This window comes from Mus musculus, chromosome 6, assembly GCF_000001635.26.
Source record: "Mus musculus strain C57BL/6J chromosome 6, GRCm38.p6 C57BL/6J".
Taxonomy (NCBI): Eukaryota; Metazoa; Chordata; class Mammalia; order Rodentia; family Muridae; genus Mus; species Mus musculus.
The window spans coordinates 94,341,302-94,355,542 of record NC_000072.6 but is presented as its reverse complement, the minus strand read 5'-3'; the positions used below and the strand labels follow the sequence as shown (position 1 = coordinate 94,355,542).

General features: G+C 41.0%; 1 pseudogene; it reads right to left on the bottom strand.

Moving 5' to 3' along the window:
• Positions 1 to 1,307: 1,307 nt before the first annotated feature.
• Gm19908 lies at positions 1,308 to 13,966 on the bottom strand (annotated as a pseudogene).
• Between the last annotated feature and the right edge of the window lie 275 nt (positions 13,967 to 14,241).

Below are 14,241 nucleotides of genomic sequence, written 5' to 3'. Positions count from 1 at the left end.
ACATCAATTGAAACCCATATTTGGATTATCTGTCATTCAGAACATTTTCTGGTCTGTTGCTGTACTGTAAACTTAGTACTGTGACCTGGGTGGCAAGTTGTGGGTCTCACGCTCGGAGTTAAAGAGCAGGCTTTACTATAGCATCGAGTGAGTGCAGGGTCTTGCTGTTTCTGTTCCACAGGGAATGATCAGTTAACTGTCTCTACCAGAAACTGTCCACCCGGGAGTTAACAGGAAAAGGGAAAGCAAATTTCTCTGTATGTTTATGTGTGTGTGTGTGTGTGTGTGTGTGTGTGTGTGTGTGCGCGCGCGCGCGCGTGCCGTGTCTGTGTGTCTGTGTGTGTGTGTCTGTGTGCGTGTGTGTCTGTGTGTGTGTGTGTCTGAGTGTGTGTCTGTGTGTGTGTGTCTCTGTGTGTGTGTGTGTCTGAGTGTGTGTCTGTGTGTGTGTGTCTCTGTGTGTGTGTGTGTAAAAGACAACCCTTGCTCTTGTTCTTCAGATGTTATCCACCTCCCCCTTGTTTTTTTATAGTCTCTCATTGGCCCGGAACTTTCCGAGTATGGTAAGGTGGATTACTGACCAGTGAGCCCCAGGAATCCACTTGTATCTGCCTCCTAAGCATTGGGATTACAAGTGTACTCATGCTTGACTGTTTTTTAACATTGGTTCTGAGGACAGAGCCCAGATATTCCTGCTTACAAGGCAAATACTTCACTGAATGAGCCATCCACACAGCCCCACTAACTTGTAGATGGGAAGGCAAAAGGACATCGCCAATAAACATGAAGGAGTAAAAAAAAAGTGTTCTTTCTTGGAACTCTGCAGGAAGACTCTGCTCTAGTTTCAGGAGGGGAGGGGGAAGAGTGTGTGTGTGGAGGGGGCGGTTCCATTCAAACCAAACCCAAAGGCATCGGAGGCCGGAAGGGAAGCCCACAACTGCCCTGGGTCAGAGTAGAGCTGAAGACTGAGGAGACACTTGTGGAATCAAAGACAACGCTCTCCACACACCTTCCAGTTCTGTCCTCATTACCAGTTCCCTTAACTGAAACAGAGGGGTAGCGGGAGATCACCACAGAGAGATGATGGATAAAAAGACTCCTACACCAAAAAGCCAAAGAAAATTTGTTCTTCCACGCCTCAACTTCCTCTACACCCCATAATTTATACAAAACACCATCTCCTTTACTGTGGGGTGCCTGATTTATAGATTGGGCATCTGTTTCATATAAAGGGCTCCGAATGGAACAACAACCTATATTCTAAGAAAACAGGATTCCTTACATAAATCACTTCCGACCCGGCAGATACCTCACACTGAATTTCTGTTAAATCCAGGCACATTTTTCTTTTCCTCAGAGCTTGTCCCGCAGGTGGCTATTAAGACAGAAAAACATATATTTCAAGCTGTTAAAAGACTGCAAAATAGCAATAATAAATCTAGAAATCAGTTTATTTCTTTAGATTTTTTTCCTATTATACAGGTTTTTGTAAATGTTTTCAGGATGAAATATTTAAAGCAATCAATGTCCTCAGAGATCTTCTAGCCCAGGAAGGAATTTGCAGACAAATGGAATTTCCTTGTTCCCTCCCTAGTCCCTCTCTCAGAGCAGACATTACTAATTGATCACTTCTTCCCTGTTCAGGTTGCTTGAGGCCCTGACTGTACTTCTCAACCCAAGCAGCCCTGGGAAGGAGATCTGTTCCCATGCAGATTGGAACTGACCAATCCAGGACTACAGGGGGAAGGGCAGGAGACTTTGAAGAGGTCACAGCAAGTCAGTGATGCCCATGGAACATACTCCCAAGTATTCTTGGGGTATTCTCCTTGGTCCACATTACCTGACAATGAATTTCTATCAACACACGTGATTCTTGTTTTGTCAACAGAACAATTCTGCTTTCCTTCAAAAATTTTTTTCTTATAGACCAAAACAATCCCAATTAGTTACATTTTTCAAATACACAGTCTACCAGGGATGTAGCTCAGTTGGTAGAAAGCTAACATAACATGCTAAAGCCTCAGGTTCGAGTTCAAGAACGAATAAAACTGAGATGGCGCAGTGGGTAAAGATGCTTCATGGCAAACCCAGGGACCAGAGTTCTATTCTACAGTCTCACACCTGTGGGAAAACAGAAGAAAACAGACTGGGGTAAGTTGTCCTCTGACCTCCGCATCTGCCCACACATATCTACACACACACACACACACACACACACACACACACACACACACATATACACACCCCCCACCTGCACATGTGAGTGTGCATGCACATAAGCACAATAAATAAATAAATAAAATAAGTAAATAAATAAATAAATAAATGTCTAAGATAAGGGTGTGTTGGCATAGGGAGCTGAAGGCAAGAGGATCAGGAATTCAAGGACTTCCTTAGCTACCAATGGAGTTTGACACCAGCTCAAGCTACATGAGACTTTGTCTCTGAATAAGTAAGTAAGCAAAATGAATGGATGAATGAATGAATAAATAAATAAATGAAATCTTTTTAAAAAAAGAACCTACCTGTCATTCCAACACAATGTAGAAACTAGCCACCTGTTACTCTAACTATTCTTTTGTTTTAGCAATAATCCTCTTACCAATCTGCTCCCTCCTCAGTACGGTGGCCATGATTATTCTTAAACCGGAAATTACTTTTCATCTGGCTATGGCCAATGAGCTTGATGCATGGACAAGACCCTCCATCACTGAAACAGTGCAGAAGCTCATTAAGCAATTCATCACAGTCTTTATTAAACCTTAGAGAGGCTTTAATTTTTCCTTGTGCCTCAGAAAAAAAAAAAAATCCCAGAATTACTGAATGTCTGGATAATGAAAGTCAGATAGAGCCTTTCAATTCCAGCGATTACACAAACTACAAGAAACCATGGGATTCTACAAATGATCTGGCCAGGATAACATAGCTGTGAGCCAGGCCTCACAATTTTAAATTCCTTCTAATTCAGCATGCCACGTGGTGGGAGGAGAATGAGAATTTTATCGTAGAGTGTATAGTGCTACATACTGGCAGTCTGGACACTCAAGAAGCAGAGGCTGGGGGAATTTGAGTTTCAGGTTTTTCTGAGCCACAGAGAGTAACCCTGTCTCAAAATAAAATAAAGTAAAATTAAAACAAAACAAAATTAAAAGGTATTTCCTATGTAGCATATAATAATACTCCAAAATATGCTAAGTTTTTATTTTGGGAGGCTGGGATTTTTGTTTTGTTTTGTTTTGTTGTTTTACTCTTTTTAGTTGTCCTGTTTGTTTGTTTGTTTGTTTCAAGCAGGTTTTCTCTTTTTAGGCCTGACTGTCCTAGAACTTGCTTTGTAGACCAGGCTGGCCTCGAACTCAGAGATCTGCCTGCCTCTGCATCCCTAGTGCTAGAACCAAAGGCATGTACCACTACCACCAAGAGTGGTTAGTAAGATGCCAACTAGTTGAGTTGGATTTGATAAAGTTATAGAAGGATACAAATTTATTTTCTCTACTGCTATCTTTAAACCTTTATTGCTATATTTTCATTTATTTTCCCAGGTTAATGTCTAAAGCAGATTCCATGGCTTATTTGAGAACAATTGCTTATTTATAATCCCATATTTAGATATAAAAATGGCAATGTGGTACAATTCTAGCTTTTCTCCCCAGCAACTCAGATCTACTTCATTGTGGGAACAGGGAAGTAGACTGTTTCTCTCCTTGCTCTGTCACCTCTGGACACCCTGAGATCCAATGGGAGAAAGGAGAAATAATTACAAACAGAGATGTTACTTAAAAATTTAAAAAGGACTTAGTGGATTGGTGATACAAAATTTCAGACATTGCCTCCTTCCTTTTGAGGTCAATACCATGAATTCTTTAGAGACTCAAAGTTTCCCCTTCCGTGTCACGATAGGAACCTTCACTGTCCCATGGCTGTGAAGAGACTCCATGACCAATGCAACTCTTATATAAGAAAATGTAGACAAACATGACACTGGAACGGTATCTGAAAGCTTTACACCCTGATTCTCAGGCAGCAGCAGAGAAAAAGACAATGGGCCCAGTATTGGGTTTTTAAGTTCAAAGCCTACTCCCAGTGACACATCTCCTTCTCAAACAATTTATCAGCTGGGAACTAAGGATGTAAATCTTTGAGCCCATGGGGGCATCTCATTCAAACCACCACAGTAGCCAAAAGAAGGTCTCAGTGTCTGATCGTAACTGCCTCTAGTTCCTAAATGCTAGGATAGTAGCTATCTACCACCACACACAGCTTGTGCATCGCTGGAGGTCAAGCCCAGGGCTTCCTGAAGACTAGGCAAGTGTTACCATTGAGCTTTATCCCCAACTGATTGATGTTAATCTATGGGTTTTAAATCCTTAGAGCTATATGTATACTTACAAAAATGTTTCTAGAATACATTTCTAAAAACTAATGCTGTCACTACTAGCATAATGATTGGGTACATGGCACTGAATATTTCTTTTAATTCATCTAATTATAGCAATTGGGCACGGAGGCACTGCTTGAAACGTTAGCATTCTAAGCTTGTTATGAATTTATGATTAAGCACTCTTGGAATTCTCCTAGGTGGTATTTTCATTTTTTTTCTCTCCACGGAAGAGAAATGTATCATACAGAACATTAATTTCATGGCTTTGAGTCCTGGAATTATTCATTGTAGGGCTGAGGCACATTTCTAGAACACAGCCCATGACAGGATATCCTTTATGGTAGTTCTGATTCTACCTCTACAGTGGTTAGGCTAGTTGGCATTCATGACCTCATCAAAGTCAATTCGACCTAACAGTGCTTCTTGAATAGAAATAAGACCCAAGCGGTTGGCAAGGAGGCTAGATTATATACTTGTAATGTGCAGAGTTGTTACTTGTACCAAAAACAAAACAAAACAAAACAAAAAACACTTAGCACTCACAGATTCAAGTGTAGTGAAAATAACCCTGCGATCTCATTACTGTGTTTTATGTGGGCCTGGTTAAAGGGCCTCTCTTAGTAACTGTTCTATTACTGTGAAGAAACACGATGACCAAGGAAACTTTTATAAATGAAGTGTTGGGTTGGGGGCTTGCTTACAGTTTCGGAGGTTAGTACATTATCAGTATGGTAGTACACATGGCAGTGGGGCACTAGCTAAGAGCTTTACGTCCTGATTCGTAAGAGCAGATAGAGAGGCTAAGCCTGGTATCAGCTTTGAAACCTCAAAGCCCACCCCCAATGATATACCTCTTCCAACAAGGACATGCCTCCTAAGCCTTCTAAGTCTTTTTTAAAAAGTTCTACTCCCTGGTGGCTAATATTCAAATATATGAGCCAATAGGGACTATTCTTATTCAAACCTTCACATTCTACTCCCTGACCCTATATGCTTGTAGCCATATCACAATGCAAAAATTCATTCAGTCCAATTTCAGAGGTCTTTATAGTCTTTCAGTCTCAACACTGCTTAGAAGTCCAAAGGTTCTTCTGAAATTCATAGCGATTACACACACACACACACACACACACACACACACGAACGATTTGGAAAGAAGAGTGTACTAAACAATGATCAAAGGAGAAGCCTCCATTGTATACTTTTTCTTTTGTCTGGTCGTTCAGAAATATGATGTTATCAGCTATGATTGCTATGGCTTGCTACCTCACATTCTTTTTATCCATGTATTCTCCATAGTCCACTTATCCTTCCACAAATGTCTAAGCCCCCCTTTTCTTATACTGATATACCACATCTCTGAGGCCTAGCTGAAACGCTGATACTCTGAACCATGCAGTCTCTTGACTGATGTCATCTATTTGTTCCACATCACCATCCCCTCATCACCACATCACATTTGTGGCTCGAGAAAATATTGTGACTGGGTTTTTTTTCCTTCCACTTGTCTCATGACAGGGTCCTGACCTGCTCACTCAAGTAACCGAACACAGTTCAGAGATCACTCAAGAACCAAACTACTGGCTACTTCAGACTCATGTCTTACAAACCGATGAACTGCCTATAAAACAGGTCTTTCGAATATGCCTTTGATTTTACTTACAATCTAATCTCTTTAGGCTTTTCCTGGTGTGCAGCACTAGACTTCCCCCAGACAAGGGCTTATAGCCATCTTTTAACTGTGACACCCTCCCTCCTATAAAATCAATAAGTGGATCACAGACTTCCAATATACAATGACACAGACTATTTGTCAAATATAGACCATTCCAAAAAGGAGAAAAGAGAGCAGCACAAGGAAATACAGGATCATGGAAAGACCAAAAATCAGCAGGATAAACTCCAAATTCTGTATTTCCATGTCTGATGTCAAAGTACTCTTCAGTACCCCTCCAGCTTTCTTAAAAGAAACATGCTTCTCTCTCTCTCTCTCTCTCTCTCTCTCTCTCTCTCTCTCTCTCTCTCTCTCTCTCTCTCTCTATATGGTTTCATACTCTGTTAGCAGCTCTCTTTGGCAGGTATTCCATGACTCTGGCATCTCCAACAGCTCGAGGTCTCTAATACAATCCAAGATTTACCTTCACAGCTTCCATCAAGTGGCCTCCATGCAGGGACACTCCTGACATGCATCTGACCTCAGAGGCTTTCCTTAGGTCCAAAAGGAGATACCACAACCCCTTACTTGTATCTTTAGCTCTAAAGCCAGAAGCATGTGGCTGCCACATGTACCAAATTCTGCTGCTTGCTGGAAATGGAACTTGGCCCCCATGTTCAGCTACCTCTGCATCAGCTCTCTGTTGCTGGTGGTTTCCTTTTACTTCTTAAGCTTTTCTTTAATTCTTTTTCACACGTTGGAAGCTAAGCTGAGTGAGGTCTTGCCCTGAGGTTACCACTCCCTTTATTCCACTTAGTACCAGGCTTTTCTTTAAACATTTTATCTACTTAAGCAAAGGCTCTAACATACCTCCTAGCACTTCTTTTCTCTTCAAACTGTATATTTTATATGTCTCTTGGTTCTCCTTGCTTCTTTTCCTTGTATATCTGTTTAAGAGTATTTACTAATAACCACATGACAGTCAGGCCCAAGCTGTCTTGAAATATCCTCTGCCAATACAGTTTATCCAAAACTCTTCAATTTAACCTCCAGCAGATTTTTAAAACAAGGGCCAAAAACAACCACATTCTTTGTCAAAATATCACAAGAACAGTCTGTAGGCCACTTAATATCCTCCCACTCTGAAACCTTTGAGCTGACATTGATGGTCCACACTGCCCTCAGCACTACTGTCTTCCATTATCCTAAGATGACCCAATAAGCTCTGCTTAAAGCATTCAGCCACTTTTCTAGTTCAAAGTCCCAAAGTCTTCCATAATTCTCCAAACAATAACATGGACAAACCTATCACAGAAATACTCCAGTCTCTTGTGTCAACTTCTGTCTTAGTCACTGTTCTACTGCTGTAAAGAGACATCTTGACCAAGGCAACTTTTATAAAAGAAAGCATTCAGCTGGGGGTTTGCTTACAGTTTCAGAGGTTAGGATATTATCATTATGGTGGGGAGCATGGTGGCACACATGGCAATGGGGCACTAGCTGAGAGCTTTACATCCTAACTCATAAGCAGCAGGCAGAGGTAGAGAGGCTTAGCCTGGTATAGGCCTTTGAAACCTCAAAGCACAGTCCCAGTGACACCCTTGGTCCAATAAGGTCATACCTCCTAATCCTTCTAATCCTTTCAAAGAGTTCAACTCTCTGATGACTAAACATTCAAATATAAGAGCCTATGGGACCATTCTTATTTAAACAACCACAGGGACTTTACCTGACTGACAAGTGGTGTCAGTTTTATTGTCTTTGGAGCCTTTGTTTAACTACCCTTACACTTAGATTGCTTTCTTGAGCCACATAGGTCTCCATCATTCTGTTCAAAGTTTATTGAGACCAACACCAACCACTGGGGAGCCAGTCTCTCTGATAATAATTCAAGAATTAGATAAGTACCTGATTTCTCAAACTAGATCCATCTTAAGAAACACTAACTTATTTTTCAGCTGTAACACATTCAAAAGCTGAAAAGGTACATGAAAATGACAACCTATAAGAGATGATGATCTGTTCCATAAGTTTATGGGGCAATTAAACAGTCTTCGTGCCTGGGAGGTTACTGCCAAGAGTAAAACAAAAACCTACCAAAGAAGGCACTGTATGGATCCAAATCTTTTTGTTTCTGCCCTTTTACCCAGGAATGTTTCTTCTAGAAATAAATTCTGAAAAAAAAAATTGTTCAAGTACCATAAGAGATATATATGGAATCATTAACAACAGTAACAATTTTCATGAAGAAAAGAAAAAGAAAAGAAAAGAAAAGAAAAGAAAAGAAAAGTCAACACAATTAGTAAACAAGATATTGGGTACAGTACATTTCTATGAAAAAATAGTCACATTTATGTCATTATGGAAAAGAATTATGGTAAGTTTAGTGAAAATCTTTCAGAACAGACAATATATATATATATATATATACACACACACAGATGTATTTGTATATATTATTTATGTGTATATGTATAGTATGTATATATGTATATAATTCATAAAGATATATTCCATAATGTAAATACAAACTCTAATTTTATGGGAGATTTTGCTACATTATTATGACTTTCTGCATCTCTGGGTTTTTTCTTGCTGTGTTATTCCTGCTATGAAAATTTTAAATCTCAAACACTTCAACATCTAAACCTTTTTAAGATCTATATGGTACCCCAAGTTAAAATTTTCAGATATGGTCTCTTAGTTTTTATTGCTGTGATAAACACCATAATAAAAACAACTTGGAGAAGAAAAGATTTCTTTGGCTCATAGTCCATCATCAGGGGAAGCCAAGGCAAGAACTCAGGGCTAGAAACTAGTGGCAGGAACTGAAGCAGAAGCCATAGAGAAATGCTGCTTACTTGCTTGCTCCTCATGGCTTGCTCAGCCTGCTTTTTTATACAACCAAGAATCACCTGCCCAGGGATGAAAACCCCACTCCCACCCCTAAGCCCTACATGTGGGCTGGACCCTCCCACACCCATCATTAATCAAGAAATGCCCAACAGACTTGCCTACAGGTAATTTGATGAAGGTATTTTCTCAATTCAGTTTCATCTTTTCAGATAATTCTAGCTTGTTTCAGGTTAACAAAAATCAATCAAGATACCTCGTTTCATGTAACAGATTATAGTCAAGATGATGGAATAATAAATGTATGAAATTACCTTTAGGCTGCATGCAAAAGCTTGTCATGAAATATAAATGAATTTCATTTTAGATTTTTATCCCATCACTAAAATAGCTTATTATGTAAATATTCAATCCTTCCCCCAACTCAAAATCTGAAGCATTTGGAACTTCTGGTTCCAAACATTTCTAATAAGAGATAATCAATCTGTATCTACAATCTAAAAGGGAAAAGATCATTAAAAAAGTAAGCCTACTATGTGTGCTTTTCTCTTTCTCTCTCTCTCTCTCTCTCTCTCTCTCTCTCTCTCTCTCTCTCTCTTTCTTTCTTCCTTTCTTTCTTTCTTTCTTTCTAACAGGGTCTCTCTATGTAGACCAGGTTATTCTCAAACTAATAGAGATCAGCCCACCCTGCCACCAAAGTTTTGGGATTAAAACATGTCCCACCACACCTGCCCTCTCTGCCCAAAACAGATTGTTTTTAAAGAAGCAAGGAGCTCAAGAGTTAGTAATGGTTCTGTTTACAGAGGAGAATCTTTTTATAGGCATTTAGAGAGGTTTAATTTTTGAAGTTTGATTTTGCTTAAATGACTGGTAAGTTTTAGAAGATGGTTGTCCACAGTTTGGTTTGTTTCATCTTTAAAGGAAACACTGACCTAAGGATGCCTTCCCATACAAACACCCTAAGTGAACTTGTACCTCTCTCTTATCTATCACTACATCCTCGATTGTTGGCAGCAGGAACAAAAGGTCATACTCTTTCCTAGACACAATTGTTGCTGGTCCCTGGGAGGAGGAGGGACAGAGTGACAGTGATAACCAGTCACCTGTGGCTTCATTGAAGAGTGGCTGAAATTAATAGTAAGGTTCCTTACATAATCAAAACAGCATTACCTCACAGGTCTAATTCAGTCTAAAGAATGATGTGTCTTGTTGGCTTTCTTTCCTCTCTTTTTGCAGCAATCTATCTAAAGTAACCCCACCAGAGAGGTTTTCACTGCCTGACCATGGATGGGAAGGGCCAGCCTTAGTACAACCTAGGACAATAGATCCAGGTGGGCCTGGGTTTGGGTGTCTTTTGTTTTCTGGATTCCTAAGATCAACATAAATAAGCTTGTTCCAACATTTGGCTTTTAATTTGTCTGTATGTGCACATGCATGTGTATACACTCTGGTTCGTGCACACATATAAATATATATATGAAGGTCCAAGAACATCTTTGGTTGTTGTTCCTCATGTTCTGTTTCCTTTTGGGGAGAAGATAGGGTCTCTCACTGTCCTTGAACTCACCACGTAGGTTAGGGTAGGGGACTAGTAAACCCCAAGAATCCATCTGTCTATAGAGCCCCATGCTCTTATTCAGATGCATGCTACTACATGTGGTTGTTTAGTTGGTTCTTTGGTTTGGATTGGTTGGGTTTTCTGAGATAGGGTTTCTCTGTGTAGCCCTGGCTATCCTGGAACTCACTTTTTAGACCAGGCTGGTCTTGAATTCTCAGAAATCTGCCCACCTCTGCCTCCAGAGTGCTGAGAGTAAAGGTATGTGCCACCAAGCCAGGTCTGTTTGTTATTCTTTAGTGTGAGTTCTGAGAATCCAAATCGACTCTTGGTGCTTGCAAGGCAGGCACTTACCCACTGAGCCATCTCACCAGCTTTTTTAAACACCTTTTTCCCATCACACATAAAGAATGTCGAGAAAAGCCTATCCATTCTAAATGTGAAGCTTGGTGACTCCACAAGTTCAGTGCTGTTACCTAGCCACCATTTGATAGAGATGGCAAGCCCTTCCAGCATACTGGCACCCCTCCCATCCCTCCCATCTGCCCATCACCACAGACCGAGCTGGTAAAAACCATGCAGCTTTGTCATTACACTGGCATCTTAGATCTTCTGTTCCCAGTCTCCCCATGTGCTGTCAGCCAGAGTTTGGCTCCCCCTCTAGGACCTGGGCTCACTCAAGCTGTTGGCTGGATTTAGTTTCTGTGGCTGCATACCTAAGGTCCCACTTCCCTGCCTCTTGTTAGCTAGGAACCACTCTTGGCTCCTATAGGCTGCTAGTAATCCTCATAGGCAGTTCACAGCTGTTACTTTTTTTTTTCCCCTAGGCCAGAATGACCTTTTCCCTCTGGCTTCTATTTCTGATCATTCAAGAGCTCACCCAGATACATGACCCACCTTAGATCGCCTGCTGGGTAATTAGGAATTCTAATGACAGGTGTGATAGACCAGTTATTTTGCAGTCAGTGTTATGGGAAAGCCTGGCAGAGGCCACTAAAGAGAAGAAGGGTTTACTTCCATCCATTCAGAAGGTGAAGGCATTTCATAGTTTGTGGCAGTAGAGAAAGCTTGTTCACATGCTGGCAGACAGGACTCAGAAAAAGCTACACCAAAGCCAGGGACAAGTATAACCTCCAAAGTCCTGGCCCCTGTGGCCGAATACATCTAGCCACTGTCTACCTCCCAAAGGCTCATAGCCTTCCAAGCAGTGCCACCTGAGACAGTAAGGCAAACTTTAGACTAAGACCCTAAGAAGTGATGTTCTATTACATCGTAAGATGCAACTGTGCTCAAGGGGCAGGATGTACATAAGGGACAAGCACTGGGAAGCAGAGATCCTTACAGTCCTTAGACTGCTGCATATGACAGCACAACTGCCTGGTGCCACACAGTGTGGTTTACCTGACTTTAAAATTTATAAGAATGGTATGGAGAGATGGTTCAGCGGTTAAGAGCATTGACTGCTCTTCCAGAGGTCCTGAGTTCAATTCCCAGCACCCAGAGGTAGCTCACAACCATCTTTAACAGGATCCAATGCCCTCTTCTGATGTGTGTTAAAACAGAACAGTGTACTCAGATGCATAAATAAATCTTTAAAAAAAAACTTTTATAGAAATGAGATGGCTTGGTATTAAGAGCACTTGCTGTATTTCCAAAGGTCCCAAGTTCAATTCTCAGTACCCGTTGGGCCCCACAAAGGTCTATAATTGTAGTTCCTGAGAATCTGATGCCCTCTTCTGATCTCTGGCCAACAAGCATGCTGGTATGCATATATATATATATATATATATATATACATGCTAACAAAGCAATCATACACATAAAAATATTTTTTTTTAATGTTTAAAATGGCATCATCTGGCATGTCTCCTGTGCCTCACTTTCCTGGTTGGACACTGTGAACTGCCTCATCCTTCTGTACGCAGTTGTAGATAAATCATCTGCATTGTTGCATATAGTACATGTGACTGTGGGGGGTTCGAAGAGACTCGTGTGTTTGGTTCCTAATTAGTGGTACTGTTTGGAAAAGATTAGGAGGTATGGCCTTGTTGGAGGAAGTGCCCACACCAGGCTTAGTCTCTCTCCCTGCTGCCTGTGGATCAGGATATGAGCTCTTAGCTACTTTTCCAATGCCATGCCTGACTACTTGCCTCCTATTGTCATGTTCCCTGCCATAATGATAATGGACTAACCCTCTAAAGCTGCAAGCAAGTCTCCAATTAAATGTTTTCTTCTATAAACTGCCTTGGTCATGGTGTCTCTTCATAGCAATGGAACAGAAACAAACAGTGGCCATACCACAATCCGTTCCAGCTTGGTGGACATTTAGATAATTCTTACTTGGAGACTAACAGTGCTGCTAGAGCATTCTAGAATGTGTCTTTTGGTAAAGACATGAATGCAACACTGTTGGGTAGATACTGAGTTGAGTTGCTGGGTGTATTAGTCAGGGTTCTCTAGAGTCACAGAACTTCTGGATAGTCTCTAGATAGTAAAGGAATTTATTGATGACTTACAGTCGGCAGCCCAATTCCCAACAATTGTTCAGTCACAGCTGTGAATGGAAGTCCAAGGATCTAGCAGTTACTCAGTCTCACACAGCAAGCAGGCGAAGGAGCAAGAGCTAGACTCCCTTCTTCCAATGTCCTTATATTGTCTCCAGCAGAAGGTGTAGCCCAGATTAAAGGTGTGTTCCACCACACCTTTAATCCCAGATGAAAGGTGTAGTCCAGATTAAAGGTGTGTTCCTTAAACTCGGAGATTCAATCTTCTGGAATCCATAGCCACTATGGCTCAAGATCTCCAAACCAAGATCCAGATAAGGATCTCCAAGCCTCCAGATAAGGGTCACTGGTGAGCCTTCCAATTCTGGATTGTAGTTCATTCCAAATATAGTCAAGTTGACAACCAGGAATAGCCACTACACTGGGCCATATAGTATTCTCATGGTCCACATGGGGAACATTACCAAAATATTTTTTATTTTAATTTAACTTTTAATTTTCCTTTTTAGAAAGGGTCTCGTGTATCTTAGGCTGACCTAAACTTCATTATGGAGCTGGAGATGACCCTGAACTTCTGGTCCTTCTACCTCCATGTCACAACAGCTGATATTACAGTATATAAAACTCTTCCTGGTTTCATGAATACTGAGGAACTAAGCCACAGCTTCATGGATGTTAGGCACGCCACAATCTACCAGATGAACTTCATCCTCAGTCTTGCCAACCTACTACCTACATTTGTTTTACCAAGCTGGGTATCCAACAGCAGTGTTAAAATAGTGCACAAGACTGTGCTAGGTGTTGCAAACTATAATCCTTACAAAGACAGTAGGACTGCACCTGAACCATAGTAATAAACTTTCTGCTGCATTATAAAAATCCATGAGGTATAATATGCATCTTTAAGTACACAGAGGAACCCATCAAAGTTGAGCATCCTCAACAAAAACTTCCTAAAGGTTTCACTTACTTTTTCCTGGTCCTTGCCTAAAGCCCATGGTAAGAATCTCCACTACTTGAGTCATGATAGTCTGCAAAGGTCTCACTGACAGGGCACTGTCTTTGAACTTAGTAAGTAGTGATATTAAGACTGACCTGGGTTGGGGACATAGCTCAGTGGTGGAGCACTTGCCTACCCCATGTTGAGTCTCGTGGTTCAATATTCAGTAATGGAGAGAGAGAGAGAGAGAGGGAGAGAGAGAGAGAGAGAGAGGAAGAAGAAGAAGGAGGAGGAGGAAAGGAAGGAAGGAAGGAAGGAAGGAAGGAAGGAAGGAAAGAAGGAAGGAAGGAAGGAAGGAAG